The 25,831-nt window shown below is 45.1% G+C and overlaps 1 pseudogene across 1 annotated transcript in view; it reads left to right on the top strand.

Annotated features, from left to right (window-relative positions):
* Positions 1-25,831, top strand: part of LOC147092563 (NACHT, LRR and PYD domains-containing protein 3-like) — a 54,531-nt pseudogene that overhangs the window by 21,258 nt on the left and 7,442 nt on the right. The window contains exon 5 of the transcript XR_015075055.1: positions 17,254-18,991. The product of XR_015075055.1 is annotated as an NACHT, LRR and PYD domains-containing protein 3-like (transcript). The remainder of the gene's footprint in view (positions 1-17,253; positions 18,992-25,831) is intronic.

The following is a 25,831-nucleotide window of genomic DNA, read 5'->3' as shown; positions in this document are numbered from 1 at the left end:
AGAGGCTTCCATCTTGACTGTTGCCTTGTGGGTAGCCTAGTGCCTCATGGGTAATGTAGTCTTAAACACATACAGTTGGGTAGTGTAGTCTTATACATACAGCTATATACAGCTCTACAGCTCCACCTAGTGTCCACTATAGAATGACATGTTATTGATCATTACATCCCCCTTTCTTTGAGGTTTAACAAAATCAATATCAATCAACTTTCAAGAAAACAATAAAGATAATATCAGTAACACTTTTGTTACTGCTCTATAAACATAAACATTTTCAAAACAGTCAAACACATTTTCAAAGCTTTACATTGTACTGAAAGATTAAGTCTATCAGGCTCTTTTACTTCACGTGTGGGTCTTCTCAACACGGGTAAGTCTGATGTGTCTTCATGAGATTGTTCTGGAGGTGAATGAAAAGTTGCAGTTGCGGCATTGTCATCAATCTGCTCTTGTATAGATCGAGGTCTCCTTGCGATCTTTGCTTGGAGAGGGATTCAGTGTTTCCTTCACTCTTCATGCCATAACTCTCAATGTAGTCAATGCACTCTCGAAAAACTGCTGGCAGCTGGATCCCATCATACAGCATAGTCCTCAGCAGCCTCGGCTAATGGAACACCAAAGATTGGCCTGAGGGAAGAAGTAGTATCCTCCGGAACTACTTCCTGCTCTAGTGCAGGCTTCTTCTTTTTCTTTCTCTCTTTCCACTGCTTAACAACCTCTGCTGCGGTTATATCTTTGAACTTTTTCTCCTTGTGTTTTTCCTCTTTGTGCTTTTCTTCCTTTGGCTTCTCTTTGACCTTAAAGTCTTTTTCTTTCTTCTTGGAGAAACTAGGCTTTTTGAAGACATGGATACCCTTTGGCCTTTTCATCCTTGATGGGCTCTCTGCTTCATCATCTGAGTCATCTGGTCTGCTTATGGCACAGTTTATATGGTAGCCTCTCTTGACCAGTTCTAAGTCTTCACACGCGTTGTCACCTAGTATCGAATCAAGTCTTTCAGCCACAACAGAAAACATGAGATGATGCACTTTGTCTTTGACTGTCACTTTAAGTCTTCATACGCCTAAGCTATCTATTTTCTGTCCATTATAGTCCTTCAGTAGTACTGACTTTTTCTGTATTTTGGGCTTTTCTTTCATATTTTTTATGTCACTCATACTGATTAAGTTTGCTTTTGCCCCAGTGTCCAGTTTCAGTGTAACTAATGCTCCATTTATCTGCAGTGGGATCATCCATTTGTCCACTTTTACTGCATTAACTTTATGTTCAGCATTGTCCATTTCTGAGGGGTGCACATTTGCTGTATCCTTTTTGATATCGTCACATGACACCATTCGTACAAAAATTGTCTCAGTTAAATCAGTGTCCTCAATTACATTAACTCGTTGCCCTTTCTTAGTTTTTACTTTTGAAAAGCATTGTTTGGCAAAGTGATTCTTTCCATTACAATTTGTGCACATTTTTCCAAATGCTGGGCAGTGTCTTAACTGGTGTTTGTAACCACAGCGTTTACAATTAAAAATGTCATCCTCCGAATGCTTTTCATTTCTGTTCTGCCCACGTTTCTTCCCCTTGTAGGACACAGCACCGGCAGCAGCATTATCACTCATTATTATCGCATCATTATTGATTTCACTGAAAGTCTTCACGTGCTTTCGAGCTAGCTCGCTGGCTTGGCATATTTTCACCACATTTTCCAAATTTAGTTCGGTTTCTCTCAACAGACGTTCCCTGAGTTTTTTATCATGAATATTAAACACAATCTGGTCACGAATCATGGATGCTTTGAGCTCAGAGAAATTACATGTCTGTGCTTTTAGTTTCAGATCAGTTATAAAGCTATCAAAAGTCTCATTTTGTTGCTGTGTCCGAGAATGGAACATGTATCTTTCATAGGTCTCATTCTATTTGGGAGGACAATGTGCATCACATTTCTGTAGCACATCGTCTAATTTTCCTCTGTTCTCCTCTGGATTAAATACAAATGTATTAAATACCTCTATCGCCTGTGTGCCTGCAACCATAAGCAGCAACGCTATCTTCCTTGCATCTGGCTTCGTACCGAATCCGATGGCTGCAATGTAGAGTTCGAATTGTTGTTCAAAAGTCTGCCAATTGTAGTCAATTGATTCTGTGAGATTCAAACCCTCTGGTGGCTTCAAATTCTCCATGTCGCTTTTCACAATTTTCAGCAGACCTTCACCACCCTGGTACCATGTTATGTTCATTAATAACTAGACATTCTTATTATGAACACAGCGAGCTTCTAGCTAGTCATTCATTCAGTACACGTTCTCTAGGTACAGTATCTGTAGAAATGCAGCATGGGTGCTCCTGTGTGCAGGCTGCCATCTTGACTGTTGCCTTGTGGGTAGCCTAGTGCCTCATGGGTAATGTAGTCTTAAACACATACAGCTGGGTGGTGTAGTCTTATACATAGAGCTATATACAGCTCTACAGCTCCACCTAGTGTCCACCATAGAATGACACGTTATTGATAATTACAGCCATCTCTTTCAAAACCCTAGGATGTAGGTCATGCGATCCTTGGGATTTTTCGACTTTTAGTCCGATTAATTTTGCTACTATTGATTTTGTTACAAAAAATTTCTGTAAGATCCTCATTCTCGTCACACCCTTGGTTATCTCATGTTTCTGGGAGGGTTTTTGTGTCTTCCTACGTGAAGATAGAAACAAAGTATTTATTTATTTTCTCTGCCATTTCGTCATTCCCCATTATAAATGCTCCCATTTCTGACTGCAAAAGACTTACATTTACCTTTGCCAGTCTTTTCGTTTTCACATAACTATAGAAGCTTTTACAATCCGTTTTTATATTTTTCACTAGTTTGTGCTCATATTCCATTTTCCATTCCTTTATCAATTTCTTACAGTCATAGAGTTATACAGCACAGAAAGAGGCCCTTCAGCCCATCGTGTCCATGCCGGCCAGCAAGCCCTGTCTGATCTAAACCCATTTTCCAGCATTTGGCCCGTAGACTTGTATGCTATGGCATTTCAAGTGCTCATCTAAATGCTTCTTGAATGTTGTGAGGATTCCTGCCCCTACCACCCTTTCAGTCAGTGTGTTTCCGATTCCAACCACCCGCTGGGTGAAAAAGTCCTTCCTCAAATCCCCTCTAAACCTCCTGCCCCTTACCTTGACTCTATGCCCCCTTGTTATTGACCCATCTACTAAGGGAAAAAGTTCCTTTCTATCAACCCTATCTATGCCCCTCATAATTTTGCACACTTCAATCAGGTCCCCCTTCAGTCTTCTCTGCTACAAGGAAAACAATCCCAGCCTGTCCAGTCTTTCTTCATAGCTGAAGCGCTCCAGCCCAGGTAACATCCTGGTGAATCTCCTCTGCACCCTCTCCAAAGCAATAACATCCTTCCTATAGTGTGGCGACCAGATTTGCACACAGTAGTCCAGCTGTGGCCTAACCAGCGTTTTGTACAGCTCCATCATAACCTCCCTGCTCTCATATTTTATGCCTCGGCTAATGAAGGCAAGTATCCCATATGCCTTTTTAAACACCTTATCCACCTGTTCTGCTGCCTTCAGGGATCTATGTACATGCACACCAAGGTCCCTCTGACCCTCTGTCTTTCATAGGGTCTTACCATTCATTGTGTATTCCCTTGCCTTGTTAGTCCCTCCAAAATGCATCACCTTACACTTTTCAGGGTTAAATTCCATTTGCCACTGTTCTGCCCATCTAACCAACCAATCTATATCGTCCTGCAGACTGAGGCTACCCTCTTCGCTATTTACCACCCCACCAATTTTCGTGTCATCTGCGAACTTACTGATCATACCTTTTACATTCACATCCAAATCATTAATGTAGACTACAAACAGCAAGGGACCAAGCACCGATACCTGCGGCACCCCACTGGACACAGGCTTCCAGTCACAAAAACAACCTTCGACCATCACCCTCTGCCTTCTGCCACTAAGCCAGTTTTGGATCCAATGTGCCAAAGCACCCTGGATCCCATGGGCTCTTACCTTCTTGACCATTCTCCTTTGCGGGACTTTCTCGAAATCCTTACTAAAATCCATGTATACCACATCCACTGCACTACCCTCATCCAGACACCTAGTCACCCCCTCGAAAAATTCAATCAAATTGGTCAGACATGATCTTCCCTTGACAAAGCCATGCTGACTATCCCTGATTAATCCATGCCTCTCCAAGTGGAGACTAATTATGTCCCTCAGAATTATTTCCAATAATTTCCCTACCACTGATGTTAGGCTCACTGGCCTGTAATCCCCTGGTTTATCCCTACTACCCTTCTTGAATAATGGTACTACATTAGCTGTTCTCCAGTCCACTGGCACATTCCCTGTGGACGGAGAGATTTTGAAAATTTGTGTCAGAGCCCCTGCAATTACCTCCTTTGCCTCACAAAGCAGCCTGCGATACATTTCGTCCGGGCCTGGGGATTTATCCACTTTTAAGCCTGCGAAAACCGCTAGTACCTCCTCCCTCTCGGTCCCTCTTTTCTGATTTCCAAAAAATCACAATCCTCAGGCTGACCGCTTTTTCTTGCAGCTTTATAAGCTTTTTCCTTTGACTTAATACTACCTTTAATTTATTTTGTTAGCCATGGTTGGAACACTTTTCCTTTCGGATTTTTATGCCCTGGAGGAATATACGTTTGTTGCAAATGGCCAATCCCTTATTCTGAGACTGTGCCCCCTGGTTCTAGACTGCCCAGCCAAGCGAAAAATCCTCCCAGCATCTACCCTGTCAAGCCCTGTAAGAATTTTGTATGTTTCAATGAGATCATCTCTCATTCTTCTAAACTCTAGAGAATATAGGCCTAGTCTACTTAATCTCTCCTCATAGAGTAGAGCAGTCTCTTGAACCTTCATTGCACTCGCTCTATGGCAAGTATATTCTTCCTTAGGTGAGGAGACCAAAAGTGTACACAATACTCCCGGTGTGGTCTCACCAGGGCCATACATAATTGCAGCAAGACGTCTTTACTCTTATTCTCGAATCCTCCTGGTAGTAAAGGCAAACATTCCATTTGCTTTCCTAATTGCTTGCTGCTTTCTGTAGCTCTAGCAGCCATTGGAACAATTCACAATTCACTGCCGGTGTCCCTGCCGACCATGAGTGCCGGAAATGTATCCAGCTGCAGCTACTAGCGAACCTCATTGAGGCGCTGGAGCTGCAGATGGATGAGTTTTGGAGCATTCGCGATGCTGAGAGGGTCGTGGATAGCACGTTTAGTGAGTTGGTCACACCGCAGGTAAGGGCTGCACAGGCAGAAGGGAAATGGGTGACCATCAGGCAGAGCAGTAGAGGCAGGCAGGTAGTGCAGGGGACCTCTGTGGCCATACCCCTCTTAAAAAGGTATACCGATTCGGATACTGTTGAGGGGGATGTCTTACCAGAGGAAGGCAGCAGCAGCCAACTTCCTGGCACCACGGATGCTTCTGCTGCTCAAGAAGGGAGGAAAAAGAGTGGGAGAGCGGTAGTGGTAGGGGATTCTATCGTAAGGGGAACAGATAGGCGTTTCTGTGGCCGTAGACGTGACTCCAGGATGGTTTGTTCTCTCCCTGGTGCCAGGATCAAGGATGTCACTGAATGGCTGCAGGGCATTCTGAAGGGGGAGGGTGAACAGTCAGAAGTCGTGGTTCACATTGGGACCAACGACACGGGTAGGAAGCGGGATGAGGTCCTGCAGGAAAAATTTAGGGAGCTAGGTAGCAGATTAAAGAGCAGGATCTCAAAGGTTGTAATCTCTGGATTACTCCCGGTGCCACGTGCTAGTGAGTATAGGAATAGCAGGAAAGAGCAGTGAATGCGTGGCTAAATGGTTGGTGCAGGAGGGAGGGCTTTAGTTTCCTCGATCACTGGGTCTGATTCTGGGGAAGGTGGAACTTGTACAAGTCGGACGGGTTGCACCTGAACCAGAACGGGACAAATAACCTTGCGGGGAGGTTTGCTAGCACTGCTCGGGGGGGTTTAAACTAACTTGGCAGGGGGATGGGATACAGAGTGGAGCTATAATAGGGGGTGATGTACAGCCAAATATAGAGGAAAAACAAGTCGGCTTTGAAGGCAGACCAAATATGTAATGGCACAAGGGAGTAGGGCAAGGCTGAATGGCATTTATTTTAATGCAAGGAGTCTTGCGAATAAGGTGGATGAACTGAAGTTGTTGATCAACACATGGGGGTATGATATTGTTGCTATCATGGAGACATGGTTGAGGGAGTGGCAAGATTGGCCACTCAATATTCCGGGGTATCGAATCTTAAGGCGAGGCAGAGGGGGGGGTAAAAGAGGAGGGGGTGTTGCAATATTAACTAAGGAGTTAATTACTGCTGTAAGGAGGGATGATATATTAACAGTTTCCGCAAATGAGGCCATATGGGTTGAACTTAAAAACAATAATGTGGCAAGCACTTTGCTGGGAGTGTACTATAGGCCCCCAAACAGTCAGGGGGAGATAGAGGAACAGATATGTAGGCAAATCTCAGATAAGTGTGCAAATAATTGGGTAATAATAGTGGGAGATTTCAACTTCCCCAATATTAACTGGGATAGTCAGAGTTTGAAAGTCTTAGAGGGTGCAGAATTCTTAAAGTGCCTCAAGGAGAGCTTTTTGAGCCAGCATGTAGAAAGTCCTACAAGAGAGGGGCGGTACTAGACCTAATTCTAGAGAATGTGGCCGGGCAAGTGGTAGAAGTGTTAGTAGGTGAGCACTTAGGTGACAGTGACCATAATTCGGTGAGATTTAAGGTAGTCATGGAAAAGGACAAGGATGGACCGGAAATAAAATTTCTAAATTGGGGGAAGGCCGATTTTAATATGATAAGGCAGGATCTGACCAATGTGGACTGGGATCAGCTACTTGAAGGAAAATCCATATCGGAGCAATGGGAGTCTTGCAGAAAGGAAAACGAGAAAGTACAATGGCAACATGTTCCCGTAAAGGTCAAGAGTGGGACCAACAAGCCCAGGGAACCTTAGTTGTCAAGGGATATACGAGAATGGATTAGGAAATAAAGAGGGGCTTTTGGCAGATACAAAAGACTAAAGACAGAGGAAGCCCTAGAGGCGCATAAAAAGTGCAGGGGGATATTTAAAAAAGAAATTAGGAGAGCGAGGAGGGGCCATGAAATAACACTGGTGAGCAAAATAAACGAAAATCCTAAGGTGTTTTATAAGTATATTAAGGGCAAGAGGATAACTAGGGAAAGAGTAGGGCCCATTAGGGACGAATGTGGCAAGCTGTGTGTAGAGCCAGAAGATGTAGGTGGGGTCTTAAATGAATTTTTTCCATCTGTGCTCACTATGGAGAAGGACGATGGGGATATCGAAATCTGGCAGGGGGACTGTGATATACTGGAACATATTACCATCGAGAGGGAGGAGGTACTAGCGGTTTTAGCAGGCATAAAAGTGGATTAATCCCCAGGCCCGGACGAGATTAATCCAAGGTGCTATGTGAGGCAAAGGAGGAGATTGCAGGGGCACTGACACAAATTTTCAGAACCACTCTAGCCACAGGGGATGTGCCAGAGGACTGGAGAACAGCTAACGTAGTACCATTACTCAAGAGTGGTAGTAGGGAGAAACCAGGGAATTACAGGCCACTGAGCCTAACATCAGTGGTAGGGAAATTATTGGAAAAAATTCTGAAGGACAGAATTAGTCTCCACTTGGAGAGGCAAGGATTAATTCGGGATAGCGCATGGCTTTGTCAAGGGAAGAACATTTCTGACCAATTTGATTGCATTTTTTCGAGGGGGTGACTAGGTGTGTGGATGAGGGTAGTGCAGTGGATGTGGTTTACATGGATTTCAGTCAGGCTTTGGATAAAGTCCCGCAGAGGAGACTGGTCAGGAAGATAAGAGCTCATGGGATCCGGGGTGCCTTGGCACATTGGATCCAAAACTGGCTTAGTGGCAGAAGGCAGAGGGTGATGGTGGAAGGTTGTTTTTGTGATTGGAAGACTGTGTCCAGTTGGGTACTGCAGGGATGGGTTCTGGTTCCCTTGCTGTTTGTGGTCTACATTAATGATTTGGATGTGAATGTAAAAGGTATGAATAGTAAGTTCGCAGATGACACGAAAATTGGTGGGGTGTTAAATAGCGAAGAGGGAAGCCTAAGGCTACAGGACGATTTGGATGGGTTGTTCAGATGGGCGGAACAGTGGCAAATGGAAATGAACCCTGAAAAGTGTGAGGTGATGCATTTTGGAGGGACTAACAAGGCAAGGGAATACACAATGAATGGTAAGCCCCTTGGAAAGACAAAGGATCAGAGGGACCTTGGTGTGCACGTACTAAGATCCCTGAAGGCAGCAGAACATGTTGATAAGGTGGTTAAAAAGGCACACGGGATACTTGCCTTCATTACCCGAGGCAAAAAATATAAGAGCAGGGAGATTATGATGGAGCTTTACAAAACGCTGGTAAGGCCACAGCTGGAGTACTGTGTGCAGTTCTGGTCGCCACACTATAGGAAGGATGTGATTGCTTTGGAGAGGGTGCAGAGGAGATTTACCAGGATGTTACCTGGGCTGGAGCGCTTCATCTATGAAGAAAGTCTAGACAGGCTGGTGTTGTTTTCCTTGGAGCAGAGAAGGCTGAGGGGGGACCTGAATGATGTGTTCAAAATTATGAGGGGCATAGATAGGGCAGATAGAAAGGAATTTTTCCCCTTAGTAGAGGGGTCAATAACAAGGGGGCATAGATTGAAGGTGAGGGGCATGAAGTTTAGAGGGGATTTGAGGGAAAACTTTTTCTCCCAGAGGGTGGTTGGAATCTGGAACTCACTGCCTGAAAGGGTGGTTGAGGCAGGAACCCTCACAACATTCAAGAAGCATTTGGATGAGCACTTGAAATGCAATAGGATACTAGGCTATGGACAAAATGCTGGAAAATGGGATTAGATTAGACAGGGCTTGATGGACGGCGCGGGTGCGATGGGCCGAAGGGCCTCTTTCTGTGCTGTATAATTCTATGACTCTGTGACAATTGTCTCCCTATTGTCTGTACCCGGAGAGTACCTTTACAAGGTGCTGGTTACCTTTTAAGTCATGTCAGGGAGGCCCGACATCTAGCAGTAACCCCCTGTCAAAAGAAAGCAGAGTTGCATAGCCAGTGAATAGCACGGGTAGCGCTAACTGCACGACTGGCTCATTAGAGTCAGAACAAATAATACCTGCTGCCTCAGTCAACGTTAACTGGCAGGTATAGTGCACGCTCCATCAATGCATGCCTGTTTTCAGCCCCGATCAACATCTAGGGCATGCAGTCTGTATGTGCCACACCACTCAAACATTGTTAGTATTTTCTGTAACAAAATGGCAGCGGGAAAATTCTGAGAAGCCGAATAAATCCACTTGATGCAAACAAGTCTGTCTCTGTACTTCTCATCTTACTTCTTAGGCAGTCCCTCGGAACCGAGGATGACTTGTTTCCACACTGAAAATGAGTTTGCAGGTGACTGATGAGTCCAATGCGGAACCTACAGTCTCTGTCACAGGTGGGGCAGATGGTGGTTGAAGGGGCGGGTGGGTGAGGTACTTGGATTGACGTGCGCTCCTTGCGCTGCTTGCACTTGGCTTCCAATTGCTCCCGGCGAAGAGACTCGAGGTGTTCGGCGCCTTCCCGGATGCTTCTCCTCCACTTTGTGCAGTCATGGGCCAGGAATTCCCAGGTGTTAGTGGGGATGTTGCACTTTTCCAAGGAGGCTTTGAGGGTGTCCTTGAAGCATTTCCTCTGCCCACCTGGGGCTCGCTTGCCGTGTCGTAGCTCTGAGTAGAGCGCTTGTTTTGGGAGCCTCGTATCCGGCACGCGGACGATGTGGCCCATCCATCGTAGCTGATCGAGCGTGGTCAAAGCTTCAATGCTGGGGATGTTGGCCTGAGCAACAACACTGACGTTGGTGCGCATATCCTGCCAATGCATTTGCAGAATCTTGCGGAGGCAGCGTTGGTGGTACCTCTCCAGTGCTTTGAGATGCCTGTTGTACATGGTTCATGTCTCTTGAGGCATACAGCAGGGCGGGTATCACTACTGCTCTGTAGACCATGAGCTTAGTGCCGGGTTTGAGGCCCTGGTCTTCAAACACTTTCTTCCTCAGATGACCGAAGGCTGTTGTTGGACTCTGGTGGTGTTGGACTCTGTAACAGTGACGAAACCACCTGCCCATCTGTTCAGTGTCTGCACAAACTCATCTAATTGTCTCTCGGTCCCATTTACACTGCCCCAAATGCCCTTCACTGGTAACTTGATCCCCGATTCTATTAACCTTTCTGTGAAATAATTTAACTAAATTCCATCTTAATCATTGCCTCCTAATTGTAACTTTCTGTTAGTACCTGATCCTCTTCTCAGTGAGCCTGTTCCTGCAGCAATGTTGTTAATGCCATTAAAAATCAAACAACTTCAATTACAAGACCCTGACTTCGCTTCAGTAAAAGAAACTAAACCCATTTCCTTGATCTTTCCTCATCTAAAATTCCTGATGCCCTTAATCATCATTCTTAATTCCTTTCCATTCCTAGTCTATTAAATAGAAGAATGGCAGGGCAGCTCAGTCCCGTGGAGTTCACATCCTGTGCCATGTGGGATGTCCTGGACACTTCACGTAGCCTGGACGACAACGTGTGCAGGAAGGGTCACCAGCAACGGCAGCTCGAGATCCGTTTTTCAGAGCTTGAGCGGCAGCGGCGGTGCATCCGCAAGGCTCAGAGTTACGTGGATAGCACATTTCTGGAGGTTGTCATCCCGCAGCTTAAGAGTGTGCAGGCAGAGAGGGAATGGGTGACCACCAGACAGAAGAGGAAAACCAAGCAGGTAGTGCAGGAGTCCCCAGAGTGCATCTCGCTCTCCAACCAATATCCTGTTCTGAGTACTGGTGAGGTGGCTGGTTCCTCTGGGGATTGCAGCCAGAGTCAAGTGCAAGGCACCACCGGTGGTTCAGCTGCACGGCGGGGCGGGGGAGGGGAAAGAGTGGAAGACCAATAGTGGTAGGGGATTCGATAGTTGGGGGAGCAGACAGGCATTTCTGCAGCCGTAGAATTGACTCCAGGATGGAATGTTGCGTTCCTAGTGCCGGGATCAAGATTGTCACTGAGCGGCTGCAGGACACTCTGAAGGGGAAGGATGAACAGCCAGAGGTCGTTGCCCAAATCGGTACCAACGACATAGGCAGAAAGAGGGGTGACGTCCTGCAGGCAGAGTTTAGGGAGCTAGGAGAGAGATTAAACGCGGGACCTCAAGGGCAGTAATCTCTGGATTACTCCCGGTGTCAAAGGCTAGTGAGTACAGGAATAGAAGGATAGAACAGAAAAATGTGTGGCTGGAGAGATGGTGCAGGAGGGAGGGTCTTAGATTCTTGAGGCATTGGGAGCATTTCTGGGGAAGATGGGACCTGTACAAGCTGGGCGGGTTAAATTTCATGGGCACCAGCACCAGCATATAGGAGTAAAAAAGAGGAATAATGTGCACGAAAGAGTGAGTGTGTTGCATAGTACTAGTGATGAAAGTAGTACTGGAGGTGGAAGTAAATCCTAATTAGATAGGAGCAGACCAAGAAAGACTATGAAAAAATCAAAAATGGGTTTAGAATGCATGTACGTAACCGCACAAAGAGTGATGAGTAAGGTTGGTGAGCTACAAGCACAATTAGCCGTCTGGCAATATTAGGTTGTGGCAATAACGGAAACGTGGCAATAAAACAGTGAGGACTGGGCACTTAATATTCAAGGGTACATTAAAGATAGGGAAGGAAAATAGGGTGGCATTGCTGATTAAGGAAGACATTGTAGTGTTGGAAAGGGAGGATGTTCTTGAGGGGACAAGGACAGAATCCATTTGGTTAGAGTTGAGGAGCAAAAATGGTATGATCACGTTATTGGGGGTATTCTATTGGCCTCCAAATAGTGAGAGAGAGTAAGAAGAGAATATCTGCAGGGAAATCGCAGAGATATGCAAGACCTATAGAGTGGTGATATTGGGGGACCTTTAATTACCCAAATATCGATTGGGATAATGCTGAGGTAAAGGGAATGGAGGGGGAGGAATTTCTGAAATGTTTTCATGAGAAATTCCTTGACCAGTATGTTTTTGGCCCAACTAGGAAGGAGGCATTGCTGGATCTGTTGCTGGGGAATAAGGTGGGCCAGGTCGAACAAGTGTCTGTGGGATAACAATTGGGTACGAGTGATCATCGTATCATATGTTTTAGATTAGCAATGGAGAGGAGCAAGGATCAGTCTGGAGTGGAACTTCTAAACTGAAATAGGGCTAACTTCAATGGGATGTGAAAGGATCTAGCTAGATTAAAATGGAATCAAAGACTGACAGGAAAACCTGTAACAGAACAATGGGTGATCTTTAAGGAGGAGATGTTCCAAGTACAGGCTAGGTACATTCCAAGAAGAGAGAAGGGTAAAGGAACCAAAGCAAGGGCTTCTTGGATGGCGAGGGAGGTAAAGAAGATGTTGAATCAAAAAAAGAGGGTGTGTGGTGCATGTCAGGCGAATTCTTCAAGGGAGAACGAGACTAAATGCAATAAGCTGAGAGGGGAGGTGCAGATGAAAATAAGATTGGCAAAGAGAGAATATAAAAGTAGAATGGCCGATAACATAAAAGGGAACCCAAAAATCTTCTACCGGCAAATAAACAATAAGTAGGTTGTAAGAGGCCGAGTGGAAGAAGAAGAAGGGGCCTATTAGTGACCAAGAAGATGTTATGCTTACAGGCGCAGGGCAAGGCTAGAATACTCAATGAGTACTGTGTATCGGTGTTTAGTAAGGAGGTGGATGCTGACAAAATATCGGTAGCAGTGGAAAAGTTAGAAGTAATAGAAGGGGTGAACATTGATAGACAGGGTATACTAGAAAGGCTGGGTATGCTTAGACTGGACAAGTTGCGTGGTCCAGATGGCTTGCATCCCAGATTGCTAAGGGAATTGGGGGAGGAGATAGCGCAAATGCTTGCCTTAATTTTCCAATCTTCCCTAGATGTGGGGGAGGTGCCTGAGGATTGGAAAGTGGCAAATGTGACACCATATTTCAAGAAAGGTGTAAGGACAATCCTAGTAACTACAAGCCGGTCAGTTTAACATCAGTGGTTGGTACAGTTTGAGAAACAATAATCAAGGAAAAAAATAACGGGCTCTTGGAGAGGTTTAAGCTATAGGAAACTTTGTGATATCCGGCACCGATGGCACTAAGCTGTTGCCATCCCATCTAAACTGCCGGACAAACCAGTGCTAATGTTGAAACATACGGAGCTTTTCAGCTCCGTGTGAATCAACAAATCCTGTTGCTTAGCAACAGCTTCTAAACAGTCGGCCGTACCTTGCAAGCGTCTCTGTAGCTTAGCAACAGCTTCTGCGAGACCTTGCAGAGCCTGACTGGTGAAAAAAAATCCACGAGAAGATAAAAAACCTAACGAAACGGCTCTTGATTTTTGCCGGTGGATCGAGGATTCCGGACAGTTAACCTCCGGATAAACCAGTTTCCTCTAATTAAGGAGAGCCAACACGGATTTGTAAAAGGCAGATCGTGCTTGACTAATCTAATTGAATTATTTGATGAAGTAACAGGGAGGATTGGTGAAAGGAATGCAACAGATGCTGTCTACATGGAATTTAGGAAGGCGTTTGACAAAGTATCACATAGAAGGCTGGTTAACAAAATTGAGGCTCATGCAATAGGTGGGTCAGTGGCAGCTTGGATAAGGAATTGGCTCAAGGACAGAAAACAGCAAATTGTGGTAAATGGCTGTTTTTCAGACTGGAGGATGGTAGACAGTGGTGTTCCCCATATATTTCCTGATGACACATAACTTGGGGGTGTGGAAAACAGTGAGGATGGTACCAATTGACGACAACAGGAAATAGTAAGGCTAGAAGACTGGGCAGACAAGTGGCAGATGGAATTTATAACAGAGAAGTGTGAGGTGATGCATTTTGGCATAAGGAAAGGGACAGGCAATATACACATGATGGCACAGTTTTATAGAGTGTGCAGGGACAGAGGGCCCTGGGAGTTCATGTGCAAAGGTCTCTGAAGGTGGCGGAACATATTGAGAGTGTGGTTAGCAAAGCATATGGGATCTTGAGCTTCATAAATAGAGGTAATGAGTACAAATGTGGAGAAGTTATGCTGAACCTTTATAAAGCGCTGGTTAGGCCACAACTGGAGTATTGCGTCCAGTTCTGGTCACCACACTTTAGGAAGGATGTGAAGGCCTTTGAGAGGGTGCAGAGAAGATTTACCAGAATGGTTCTGGGGAAGGAGAATCTTAGCTAAAAGGACAGGTTGGAGAAGCTGGATTTGTTTTCAATAGAGCAAAAGAGGTTGAGGGGTGATTTGCTAGATGTGTACAAGATTATGATGGGTTTGGATAGGCTAGAAGGGGAAAGGCTTTTCCCACTAATTGATGGTACCAAGGACTAGGAGACACAGATTTAAGGTTTTGTGCAAGAGATACAGGGGGGTGTGAGGAAAAACGTTTTTACGCAGCGAGTGGTGAGGAGCTGGAACTCGCTGCTGACGGAAGTGGTGGAAGCAAATACACTCAATGTTTTAAAGGGAGACTGGATTGGCACTTGGGGGAAATAAACTTGCAGGGCTACGGGGATAGAGTGGGGGAATGGGACTGACTGGATTGCTCTACAGCGAGCTGACACAGATTCGATGGGCCGAATTGCCTCCTACTGTGCCGTTATGACTCTATGACTATGATTCATCCACTCGTAGCAAGAGAATCGAATCTCCTGCACGTTTTTCTCTACCCGCTCCTGCACTGTTACCTCTGGTATCCCCCAAGGATATATCCTTGACCACCTCCTACTTATGTTCTACATTCTGTCCCTTGGCGACATCATCCGAACACAAAATGTCAGATTCCACTGAAGAGACTCAATTCTCCTGCACCATCTCTCTCAGGCCCTGCACTGTCTCTGATGCGTCACGAAGCTTGTCCAACATCCAGTATTATCAGAGCAAACACTTCCACCTGCTAAATATTGGGAAAACCAAAGCCATTATCTTTGATCGCAGCCACAAACTCCATACCCAAGCCACGGACTCCATCCCTCTCCCTGGCAACTGTGAGAGTCAGGACCAGACTGTTTGCAACCAGTGTATCTTTTAGATCCTGAATTGACCTTTCACTCCCATACCCTCTCCATCAACAAGACCACCTACTTCCAACTCCATAACATTCGCTGTCTGCTCCCCTGCCTCAGCCCATCTAATGCTGAAATCCTCATCTATGCATTTCGTATCTCCAGTCTTAATGATTCCAACACGCTAATGATCGACAACCAACCATGTTCCATACTCTGTAAATTTCATCTTATCCAAAACTCTGCTGTACCTATCGGAACACGCAGCAAGTCCTGTTCATCCATTGCCCATGTGCTCGCTGAAATACTTTGGGTCCCGGTCTGGCAAATTTTGAGATTATCATCCTTGTTTTCCATCCCTCCATGACCTCACCCATCCCTATCTCTGCAATCTTCTCCAGGCCTACAACTCTCCGAGATCACCGCACTCTTCAATTTGGAACATTGTGCATCCCTGATTTTCACCGCACCACAATTGGTGGCTGTTTTCTCAGCAGCCTCGGCCATGAACTCTGGCATTCCCTCTCCAACCCTATCCGCCTCTACTGATGCCTTTTAAACCTTAAAATTCTACCTCTTTTACCAGGCTTTTGGTCCCCCGTTCTAATACCTCTTTATTTGGCTCGGTGTTTCATTTTATCTGATAATGCTCCTGCTAAGCCTCTTGGGACGTTTGTACTATGTTACAGGGGCTATGTCAATACAAGTTGTTGTAGTTGATGCCCTTTTTACCTTCACAATAATATTAACATTTCCCTGAGAAATGTTAACGGGAAATGTATAGAATTCCACAAGAACTCACCCAAGACTTGATCAAATAATTGGGGATCATCAGTACATTGGGCAGCATGGCGAGAGTGACAGCAATCAGTATATTGTGAGCCTGTTCCTCTCTCTGTGCTGCCCCATCAGTACATTGTGAGCCTCTCCCCTCTCAGTGCTGCCCAATCAGTATATTGTGAGTATGTCCCTCTCTCAGTGCTGCCCAATCAGTACATTGTGAGCCTGTCCCTCTCTCAGTGCTGACCAATCAGTGCATTGTGAGTCTGTCCCTCTCTCAGTGCTGCCCAATCAGTACATTGTGAGTCTGCCCCTCTCTCAGTGCTGACCCATCAGTACATTGTGAGCCTGTCCCTCTATCAGTGCTGACCAATTAGTACATTGTGAGCATGTCCCTCTCTCAGTGCTGCCCAATCAGTACATTGTGAGCCTGTCCCTCTCTCAGTGCTGACCAATCAGTACATTGTGAGCCTGTCCCTCTCTCAGTGCTGCCCAATCAGTACATTGTGAGTCTGTCCCTCTCCCACCGCGGCCCAATCAGTATATTGTGAGCCTGTCACTCTCTCAGTGCTGTCCAATCAGTACATTGTGAGCCTGACACTCTCTCAGTGCTGCCCAATCAGTACATTGTGAGTCTGTCCCTCTCTCAGTGCTGCCCAATCAGTACATTGTGAGTCTGTACCTCTCTCAGTGCTGCCCAATCAGTACATTGTGAGCCTGTCCCTCTCTCAGTGCTGACCAATCAGTACATTGTGAGCCTGTCCCTCTCTCAGTGCTGCCCAATCAGTACATTGTGAGCCTGTCCCTCTCTCAGTGCTGACCAATCAGTACATTGTGAGCCTGTCCCTCTCTCAGTCCTGCCCAATTAGTACATTGTGAGCCTGTCCCTCTCTCAGTCCTGCCCAATCAGTACATTGTGAACCTGTCCCTCTCTCACTGCTGCCCAATTCCCCATTTGCTATTTGTACAAAACCCAGCTCTGCTGGGTGTGCGGTTCAATCATTCTTCCATTATAACCACTGCAGCCATATAACCAGAATCACCTGTGGATTTGTAATGAGATGTCTGCAGTACATTGTGTGACAGATAGTATTCATCATCAGGGGGAACATTTCACCTTCGCCCAGCTCGCCATGTTAAGTAACTATTAGTTCCCATGTAGATTTGAAACAGAAGTTTCCCGTCAAGCAAGATTCACATGAACTGTTTTGATTTTCTAACTATCTATGATTAAAATTTTGAAATAGTTCATGTCACATTTTACTGAAAAGCTGAGCAGTATATTGGAGCTTTCTTTCACAATATAACTAACATTGAAACCACTTTCTGTCTGTTCTAATTGAAGATCTTCAAAAGAAACACAAGGAAGCACTTCGGGTACAAATTAAAACACAGAGAGTGAACAGTATCCTAATAAAGGAGAAGGTTAAGGTTTTCCAGCTGGTTTATCGATACGCTGAGCTAACGGTCATTTCTACTGTTCGAGATCGGACACTTGTAGAACATGAACTGCTGGCAAGAGGCCGACACCATGAAGAGCAGAGAGAGAAACATCTCCGTAGAGAGCAAGAGAAAATCCGAAATGACCAATTCTTTAAGAGCTGTTTTTCCCAGAGAAAATTCAATTCTGGGAGTTCAGGAGCAGTGAGCGGGGTCCGGGGGACTGGAAAAACAACAATGGTACCAAAGATTGTTCATGACTGGGCCACTGGGAAAATATACCCACACTTTCAATTTGTTTTCAGCTTTAAATTCCGGGATTTGAACGCTATTAACTGTAGAATAAACCTGGGGAATCTGATACTGGATCTGTATCCTTACTTTGGGAATATTCTGGGAGAGCTCTGGAAGAACCCAGAGGGATTGTTTTTTATATTCGATGGTTTGGAATAATTCAAGGACAGGATCGATTTTGCTGACGATCGGAGAAATGCAGAACCTCAGCACATGTGCACAGATCCCGAATGCTGGTTTGAAGTGTCTGACATTGTGTACAGTTTAATACAGCACCAGCTGCTCCCAGGATGTTCAGTGCTAGTGACCAGCCGCCCCACTGCTTTACATTTATTGGAAAAGACTGAAACCAGTGTCTGGGCTGAAATCCTGGGATTTGTTGGTGAAGAGCGGAAGAAATATTTCAGCAAGTTTTTTGAAGATCAGACAGTGGCAGCAGCTGTTTTCAAACACGTGGAGGAGAACAAGATCCTGTACACCATGTGCTACAACGCTTACTACTGCTGGATCCTCGGGCTCGCTCTGGGCCCCTTCTTCACACAAAGAGACAGGAATCAGCAGCGATTTCCCAAGACCATCACCCAACTATATTCCTATTATATTTACAACATTCTGAAAAACCATGGCCGAGAGTTTGAAAGCTCCCGTGATGTGTTACTGAGGCTTGGTGAGATGGCCTTCACAGGAGTCTCCGAGAAGAAGATTGTGTTTAGAAATGGAGATTTGATCAAGTACAATTTGCAACCTTCCCAGTTCCTGTCTGGGTTCAAGATGGAACTTTTGGAGAGAGATGATTCTGCCCAGAGCGTGGTGTACACATCCCCGCATCTCACCATCCAAGAATTTGTAGCCACACTGACACAATTCCTGACTCCAGATCCTGGGGATATCCTGAAACTCCTCAGTGAAGCCCACAGCAAGGAAGATGGGCGATTTGAGATATTTCTCCGTTTTGTTGCTGATCTCGCCTCCCCTCAGGCAGCTCGGCCCCTGGAGGAGATTCTGGGTCAATTTCTTCATCAAACCACCTGCCGAGTGATTGAATGGGTGAAGGAGAAGGTTGAAGTACAGATTTGAAACACAGAGAGTGAAACTGGTAAAAAGAACTTCCTGAACACATTCCACTACCTGTTTGAGTCTCCGAATAAAGCACTGGCTTGGAACATAGTGGGATCTCTGGAATCACTTACATTTCGTGGATTGTCATTGACCCCGATTGACTGTGCGGTATTGTCTCATGTCATTGGACTCTGTGATACAATAAAACACTTCGATCTGCGGGAAAGCTACATTCAGTGTGAGGGTCTCCAGCGGCTGGGACCCGTACTGCACAAATTCCGGGAGTTGAGGTAACTATTTATTTGTCTCAATGTTAGGTGAATTGTAGAACAATCACGGATTGTGTTTTTTTCCATAATGAAGGGAAACGGACAGTTCAGTTAAACCAGAGAGAAGCAGATTCAACACAAATATGACCAATAATAACAGGATCAGTCAGTAATTCCCTAAGGACTGGAGAAACTAAAATGGTTCCTTGTGAACAAGTAAGGGTTTTACAGTCTTTATCAGATCAGCAAATACAGGTCACTGAGAGTCTGTTAATTTAAATAAAATAATTCATATTTAATAAGACTGGTCAGCGGAATTTAAAAATAGAATATAATCCGGCAACAAAGAAAAATTAATTCAAAATATTTTAACTAGCAACAGGAGAGAAACCCGAGTTTAAGTCACTAACAGTTAGATATTTACTCCAATACTGTGCAGGGTGTGTCTTGTCTCGGGGAAAGTTTCTTGGATTGGGAATATTGGGGAATCTGGAATTCTTTCAGCTGTAAATGTTTAGAATTATTCACATCCTGAATATTGAGTAAAGAATGATATTCAGCATATTAAATCTGCTGGTAAAAAGGTTCCAATCTAACGTGTTGTGGGGTATTAGCCCCGGAGTACAGGCACACACCGGCCAGCGGTGGGGCTTCGCACACACCAGGTGGCTCCCGGGTAAACCCGGGGCAGTGAAGCTGGGAATTCCCCATAATCCGCCCCCTTGTTGTGAGGCCTTGCTCGGGGAGGGAACTTCCTAAAATTCCCCAAAAACTGTCGGGCTAGCTACACCTGAAATAAATGTAGTTTAATAGGTATAAAGTGAGAGACTCCCGACCCCTATTAACTAGAAGTTCAGTGACATTAAAACTTGTAAGTGGACAGAATAAACTCTCCTTGTTACATAAAATCCTAACATAAAACAGTTACCGCCGTTTCGCAATATAACTCACCCCGAGATATTATACAGATTAATATAATGCACAGATTATAAGATACAGGGAATCACCGCTTTATCATTTAATTCGGAGAACATCGCCCCATTGCCGTAAAATCCGGGATTTAAGGAGCAGCAGAAATGAGATAAGTTTCCCCAAATCACTGAACTCCAGGGGGATAATTCTGGACATCTGGGAATGAGACTGGACCGAGGGACATGTAAAGGCTTCACACAGAGAGCACTTTATTTAATGCATGCATTTACTGACAGTCCCTGAATATATGGGGAGTTGGACAGAGTGAGATTCATTCCTAGTGACAGGTTCGGGGGGAATTTTGCGGGGGGGTCAGTGGGCGCGATCGGTGGTGGATCAGGTTGGAAAATTGATTTTTTTCCCCAGCGGGACGCGACCCCGCTGTCAACATGCCAGCACTAGCGTTTCCCAAATGACGGATCTGTCAGCTCGGAGCAGACCCGACATGCAGCGACAGGGGAGCCAATTCAAGTCATTAAGACCCAAAGCATTAACAGCTATTTTCAGCTCACATTCAGAGATTACCAGGTTGCTCACGGGTTCACGCTGCTCGGGGATCTTTGTCAGCTAATCAAGGCAGGAGTTGAATGGCCATGGAATCATCTCGTTACTTGACAGGTGGAAATAAGAACATAAGAAATCGAAGCAGGTGCAGACCAATTCGCCCTTCGAGCCTGCTCCGCCATTCAATAAGATCATGGTTGATCTTTTACCTCTTTCTCACTTTCCTGAACTATTCCCATATCCCTTGATGCCCTTAATATTTAAAATCTATCAACCTCCGCCTTGATGACTAAAAAAAATAGAGAGAGAAGATGAATTATGAGAGCAAACTGGCAAGAAATATTCAAACAGATAGTAAGAGCTTGTATAGGTATACAGGCAGAGAGTAGCTAAAGTAAACGTTCATCCCTTAGAGGATGTGACTGGAGAATTAATAATGGGGAACGGGGAAATGGCAGAGACTCTGAACAAAATATTTTGTATGTCTTCACGGTGGATGACACAACATCCCAATAATGGATAATCAAGGAGCCACAGGGAGGGGGGAACTAAAGACAATCATTAAGGAAAAAGTACTTGGTAAAATAATGGGACTAAAAGACGACAAGTCCCCTGGACCAGATGGCCTGCATCCCAGGATCTTAAAAGAAGTGGCTGCAGAGACAGTGGATGCATTAGTTTCAATATACCAAAATTCCCTGGAATCTGGAGAGGTTTGAGCGGATTGGAAAACCGCAAATGTAACACTGCTATATAAGAAAGGAGGGAGACAGAAAGCAGGAAACTACAGACCAGTTAGCCTAACATCTGTCGTTGGGAAAATGCTGGAATCCTTCATTAAGGAAGCTGTAGCAGGGCATTTGGAAAATCTTAATGCAGTCAAGCAGAGTCAGCATGCTTTTATGAAAGGGAAATCATGTTTAACAAATTTACTGAACTTCTTTGATGATGTAACGGGCAGGGTGGACAAAGGTGAGCCAGTGGATGTATTGTATTTAGATTGCCAGAAGGCATTCGATAAGGTGCCACATAAAAGTTTACTGCATGCAATAAGAGCTCACGGAGTTGGGGGTAATATATCAGCATGGAGAGAGAATTGGCTAACAGAAAGCAGAGAGTCGGGATAAATGGATAATTTTCCACTTGGCAAACGGTAACTTGTGGGGTGCCACAGGGATCAGTGCTGGGGCCTCAACTATTTACAATCTACATTAATGACTTGGATGAAGGGACTGAGTGTAATGTAGCCAATTTTGTGGATGATACAAGGATGGGTGGGTAAGCAGGTTGTGCAGAGGACTCCAGGAATCTGCAAAGGGATATATACAGACTAATTAAGTGGGCACACATTTGGCAGATGGACTATAATGTGGGAAATTGCAAGGATATCCACTTCGGCAGAAAAAATTAAAAGCAAATTATTGCTTAATTGGAGAGAGATTACAAAATGCTGCAGTTCAGAGGGACCTCAGGTTCCTTGTGCATGAAACACAAAAAGTTAGCATGCAGGTACAAAAGAAATCAAAAAGGCAAATGGAATGCTGGCCTTTATTGCAAGAGGGTTGGAGTATAAAAGCAGGGATGCCCTGCTGCAATTGTACAGGGTATTGGTGAGACCACACCTCGAGTACTGCATACAGTTTTGATCTCCTTATTTAAGGAAGGAGATACTTGCATTGGAGGCAGTTCAGAGGCGATTCACTAGGTTAATTCCAGCGAGAGGGGGTTGACTTATGAAGAAAGGTTGAGCAGGTTGAGCATATACTCATTGGAATCTAGAAGAATGAGAGGTGATCGTATTGAAACATATAAGATACTGAGCGGGGCTCGACAAGGTAGATGCAGAGAGGATGCTTCTCCTCGTGGGGAAATTTAGAACTCGGGGGCATAGTTTCGGAATAAAAGGTCGCCCTTTTATAACTGAGATGAGAAGGAATTTCTTCTATCAGGGTCATAAATTTGTGGAATTCTCAGCCCCAGAGAGCCGTGGAGGCGGGGTCATTAAATGCATTTAAGGTGAAGATATACAGATTTTTACAAGATAAGGGAGTGAAGGGTTATGGGGAGCGGGCAGGGAAGTGGCTATGAGCACAAAATCAGCCATGATCTTATTGAATGGCAGAGCAGGCACGAGGGGCAAGTGGCCTATTTCTGCTCCTATTTCTTATGTTATGTTGAAATGTTGAATATACTCAACGACTGAGCCTGCACAAACCTCTGGTGTAGAGAATTCCAAATTTTCACACACCTCTGAGTGAAGAAATTTCTCCTCATCTCAGTCCTAAATAGCCGACTGCTTATTCTGAGACTATGACCCCTGGTTCTAGACTCCCCAGCCAGGGGAAACATCCTCCCTGCATCGAACCTGTCAAGCCCTGTAAGAATTTTACATGTTTCAATGAGTTCAATCTCGCTCTTCTAAACTCTAGAGAATATAGGACTAGTCTACTCAATCTGTCCTGAAAGGACAATCCCCCCCATCCCAGGAACCAGTCTGCTGAACATTCGTTGCACTCCCTCTATGGCAAATATATCCTTCCTTAGGTAAGGAGACCAAAACTGTACTCCATGTGTGGTCTCACTAGGGCCCTATATATTTGCAGTAAGATGTCTTTACTTTTATACTCAAATCCTCTTCTAATAAAGGCCAACATACCATTTGCTTTCCAAATTGCTTGCTGTACTTGCATAAAAGCTCCCATACCACACTCAAGCTCAGAAACTGTTGCTTACTGCATCTGGAAGACAGATTGAGATTTATGCACGCTGCAAATGTTTGGAGCAAACTCTCTATCTACTCTCACTTCATTGGAACAACATCTCTCATCATTGCCAGTTTGCATCTGTCATCTCAAGTTCACCTGCCATCTGTTACATCAGAATGGGTACTGATTATGCTGCCTCACCTTTGTTCTCAGAATCTGACAATAATCAGCCCGAACACCATCAGTACCAGGCACACCAGCAGCACCAACAACCACGCCGACCTTCGCCGCAATCACCTGATGCTACACAGGGCATCAACACCCAACCACATTGCTGCCCGAGATGCCAGGGATGGCCTCACCAGAGCCAAATTTACTTCACTTGATGCTGTACATCCTGGCTGGCACCAACCTACACCAACACCATAAGGCATCCCTACAACGCCGAAGTCATTCCTTTCACACTCCTCAGCAGTGCGGGGGATACCGTTATGTCTCACCATTCACTTCAACTCACTAGGCCACTTACAAAGGTGCACACAGATGTGTCCAAAAACGGAAAGTTTTCAAAAGAAAGATTACAATGTTTGACAGCACATTAACAGAAAATTCACATGAACATAGGCTAAAGCACTTAAGTGCCATCCCTTGTGCATTGTTAGTTGGTATGATTGGACCAGGATGATGGTGAGTGAGTGGTGGCTAATGAGATGGGGATGTGATAATGTAGATAGATAGAGAGGGATGGGTTGCGATGCAATGTAAATTGGTGTGAGTAAGAATGTGCAGGAATAGGGTAGGGAAGGCAGAGTGATGGGGATGTGATGAGTGACAGAGCAGAATGAGGTTGAGTGTGGCTTTGCAGAAACGTTTCATGATTTACTGAGAACATTGAAAGTTTTGCACCACTGCAGCCAGGTGCTGCAAGGAGGGGGGGCCACCCACACCCACGGACGCAAATATCCCACTGGATGTCAACCCAGAATTTAGAGCCGGAGCTCCGACTCCACTTGCCGGGACTGTCTGGAGCGGGGTTCGAAACCCTACCCTGAATCTGGCCCAGCGGCGGGGATCCTACCGCTATGCCAAAGGCCCAACCCGATTAGCAAAGTGAAATGGCTTGAATGAGCACAATTCACGGCATTAAAAGAACTCACAATTGAACTGATGATGACCTCAGCAATCTCCTCAAAGAGGTGGAGGCGCAGCGCCTGCTCATCATTGGCAATGAGGAGTCAAAGGCGCCGCAAAAGGGGCAGATGGTAGCTTGGTCTTTCAAGTGGCAACATAGGGCTCCAGTCACGGGGAGGGAAAAGGCGCAGGAAACGTATGGGTGTCACCTATTGTGCGGAGTGGGCCTTTTGCGTAGCAGTAAGCATCCCTGTCGCTGGGCCAGAAGGAGTAGGGTTTCGAACCCCACTCCAGACAGTCCCGGCAAGTGGAGTCGGAGCTCCAACTATAAATTCTGGGTGGACATCCAGCGGGATACTTGCGTCCGTGGGTGTGGGTGGCCCCCCCCTCAGATGGGTTGTGGGAGCCCGTAAAACCCTCACGCCATAGGACTAACCACCCTAATGGCTGGTTCAAAGATGGTTACGGTCACGGAATGAGCGTTAATCACGGCCATAAATCCTTCCACCACATCATACAGTTCCCAAAAGGGAACAGTGTGAGGATACGTACGATGATTACCTCTTGCGCAATGCACCTCCTTGGACCCTCAGTCGCAGGTGCGAGGGGGCAAATCGTGCAATTGTTAAATTTTTCATTTTATTGACATGTAAAATGTTGGCCCAGTAATTCCATTCCAAATGCCCGAGTACGGTCGGGGTACTTACGCATCTGGCCGGAGGAAATGCCGGTTTTCAGCATGCACAGTGCATGTTGGGAAAACCGGCATTTCCTGTCCTCTGAACGAAGGGGTTCAGAGGCAGAACGCGTGCGACTGCACAGGCAGCGCATGCGCAGTAAAATTCGCTGCTTTCATTCATGCTTTCAGTGAGGTCAAGCCCTTACAACTTACACATGAAAAATGCATGGGTACAGTTGCTCCAGAGGCTGCGGAGGAAGATATTTCTTATCGTGGAGCTTCTGAAAGTATGTATGTCTGTATATATTCCTTTGCATGTTATGTATATATTCCTTGACTTATGTGTATGAATGTATTATTTAATTATGACTTTCAGAGAAAGTAACTTATTGGAAAATCATAATTATAAACATACATTCATACACATAAGTAAAGGAATATAAAACATACATACATATACGTAAAGGAATATATGCGGACATACATACATAAGTACTTATTACTGATGAAAAGTTTATTTCTTAAAAGTGCTGGAAATGTTACATTACTCATTTTAGAACACTCATTTTCACATTCCATTCACACAGCCACAATTGCTCCTTCTACCTACCGTTCTGAAAACCCATTTAAAAAAAAAAATTTAAACTTTAAAACTTACTTAAAATTTCTTAAAATAACTTCCCTCCCTTTCCCAAACAAAAATATTGCCTTTCAGAAGCTCCACGATAAAATATATCTTCCTCTGCAGCCTTGGAACAACTTTACACAAGCTTTTTTCAAGTGTAACTTGTAAGGACTTACCCTCACTGAATCCATGAATGAAATCGACGAAGTTCACTGCGCAAGCGCTGCCTGTGCAGTCGCACGCGC

This window comes from Somniosus microcephalus, unplaced genomic scaffold, assembly GCF_052327205.1.
Source record: "Somniosus microcephalus isolate GS21.2 unplaced genomic scaffold, FLI_Smic_1.0 unresolved_chr2, whole genome shotgun sequence".
NCBI lineage: Eukaryota > Metazoa > Chordata > Chondrichthyes > Squaliformes > Somniosidae > Somniosus > Somniosus microcephalus.
This window is presented reverse-complemented; position numbering and strand designations above follow the sequence as displayed.